This window comes from Schistocerca piceifrons, unplaced genomic scaffold (genome assembly GCF_021461385.2).
Source record: "Schistocerca piceifrons isolate TAMUIC-IGC-003096 unplaced genomic scaffold, iqSchPice1.1 HiC_scaffold_1544, whole genome shotgun sequence".
In the NCBI taxonomy this organism is placed as follows: Eukaryota; Metazoa; Arthropoda; class Insecta; order Orthoptera; family Acrididae; genus Schistocerca; species Schistocerca piceifrons.
Genome location: NW_025727396.1, coordinates 4,259,610 through 4,262,624, shown reverse-complemented (window position 1 = coordinate 4,262,624; position 3,015 = coordinate 4,259,610).

Sequence of the window (3,015 nt, the reverse complement as noted above, 5' to 3'; positions counted from 1 at the left end):
TTGAACCATTCCTGTGACACTAGTTATAGATTCCGATGCTTCACTTCAGGTTTACTGTATCCCTCTGACCTTCTTATTGACGATGATACACAGTAATTGCGTCGGAATTAAATACAAAAGGCACAATGCCGACTTAAGTACAACCAAACTGACTCTTCTTACTGTCTATGTTTTGATCCATTCCTGTGAAACTAGTTATAGATTCCGATGCTTCACTACAGATTTACTGTATCCCTCTGACCTTCTTATTGACGATGAAACATAGTAATTGCATCGGAATTAGATAGAAAAGGAACAATGCCGACTTAAGTACAAGTAAACTGACTCTTCATACTGTCTATGTTTTGAACCATTCCTGTGACACTAGTTATAGATTCCGATGCTTTACTTCAGGTTTACTGTATCCCTCTGACCTTCTTATTGAAGATGAAACACAGATATTGCATCGGAATTAGATACAAAAGGCACAATGCCGACTTAAGTCCAAGAAAACTCACTCTTCTTGCTGTCTATGTTTTGATCCATTCCTGTGACACTAGTTACAGATTCCGATGCTTCACTTCAGGTTTACTGTATCCCTCTGACCTTCTTATTGACGATGAAACAAAGAAATTGCATCGGAATTAAATGCAAAAGGCACAACGCCGACTTAAGTGCAAGAAAACTGACCCTTCTTACTGTCTATGTTTTGAACCATTCCTGTGACACTAGTTTTAGACTCCGATGCTTCACTTCAGGTTTACTGTATCCCTCTGACCTTCTTATTGACGATGAAACTCAGAAATTGCATCGGAATTAAATACAAAAGGCACAATGCCGACTTAAGTACAAGATAACTGGCTCGTCTTACTGTCTATGTTTGAACCATTCATGTGACACTAGTTATAGATTCCGATGCTTCACTTTAGGTTTACTGTATCACTGTGACCTTCTTATTGACGATGAAACACTGAAATTGCATCGGAATTAAATACAAAAGGCACAATGCCGACTTAAGTACAAGAAAACTGATTCCTCTTACTGTCTATGTTTTGAACCATTCCTGTGACACTAGTTACAGATTCCGATGCTTCACTTCAGGTTTACTGTATCCCTCTGACCTTCTTATTGACGATGAAACACAGAAATAAGATCGGAATTAAATACAAAATGCACAATGAGGACTTAAGTCACAAGAAAACTGACTCTTCTTTCTGTCTGTGATTGAACCATTCCTGTGACACTAGTTATAGATTCCGATGCTTCACTTCAGGTTTACTGTATCGCTCTGACCTTCTTATTGACGATGATACACAGTAATTGCGTCGGAATTAAATACAAAAGGCACAATGCCGACTTAAGTACAACCAAACTGACTCTTCTTACTGTCTATGTTATGATCCATTCCTATGAAACTAGTTATAGATTCCGATGCTTCACTACAGGTTTACTGTATCCCTCTGACCTTCTTATTGACGATGAAACATAGTAATTGCATCGGAATTAGACAGAAAAGGAACAATGCCGACTTAAGTACAAGTAAACTGACTCTTCATACTGTCTATGTTTTGAACCATTCCTGTGACACTAGTTAGAGATTCCGATGCTTCACTTCAGGTTTTCTGTATCCCTCTGACCTTATTATTGAAGATGAAACACAGATATTCCATGGGAATTAGATACAAAAGGCACAATGCCGACTTAAGTCCATGAAAACTGACTCTTCTTACTGTCTATGTTTTGATCCATTCCTGTGACACTAGTTACAGATTCCGATGCTGCACTTCAGGTTTACTGTATCCCTCTGACCTTTTTATTGACGATGAAACTCAGAAATTGCATCGGAATTCGATGGAAAAGGAACAATGCCGACTTAAGTACAAGAAAACTGACTCTTCATACTGTCTATGTTTTGATCCATTCCTGTGACACTAGATATAGATTCCGATGCTTCAATTCAGGTTTACTGTATCCCTCTGACCTTCTTATTGACGATGAAACGCAGAAATCGAATCGGAATTAAATACAAAATGCACAATGCCGACGTAAGTACAAGATAACTGACTCTTCTTACTGTCTATGTTTGAACAATTCATGTGACACTAGTTATAGCTTCCGATGCTTCACTTCAGGTGTACTGTATCCATCAGACCTTCTTATTGACGATGTAACACAGAAACTGCATCGGAATTAAATACAAAAAGCACAATGCCGATTTATGTACAAGAAAACTGACTCTTCTTACTGTCTATGTTTGAACCATTCATGTGACACTAGTTATAGATTCCGATTCTTCACTTCAGGTTTACTGTATCCCTCTGACCTTCTTAATGACAATGAAACAAAGAAATTGCATCGGAATTAAATACAAAAGGCACAATGCCGACTTAAGTCACAGGAAAACTGACTCTTCTTTCTGTCTATGATTGAACCATTCCTGTGACACTAGTTATTGATTCCGATGCTTCACTTCAGGTTTACTGTATCCCTCTGACCTTATTATTGACGATGAAACACAGAAATTTCATCGGAAATAAATACAAAAGGCACAATGCCGACTTAGGTACAAGTAATCTGCCACTTCTTACTGTCTATGTTTTGAACCATTCCTGTGACACTAGTTATAGATTCCGATGCTTCACTTCAGGTTTACTGTATCCCTCTGACTTTCTTATTGACGATGAAACACTGAAATTGCATCGGAATTAAATACAAAAGGCACAATGCCGACTTAAGTACATGAAAACTGACTCTTCTTACTGTCTATGTTTTGAACCATTCCTGTGACACTAGTTATAGATGCCGATACTTAACCTCAGGTTTACTGTATCCCTCTGACCTTCTTATTGACGATGAAACACAGAAATTTCAACGGAATTAAATACAAAAGGCACAATGCCGACTTAAGTACAAGAAAACTGACTCATCTTACTGTCTATGTTTGAACCATTCCTGTGACACTAGTTATAGATTGTGATGCTTCACTTCAGGTTTACTGTATCCCTCTGACCTTCTTGTTGACGATGAAGCAGAGAT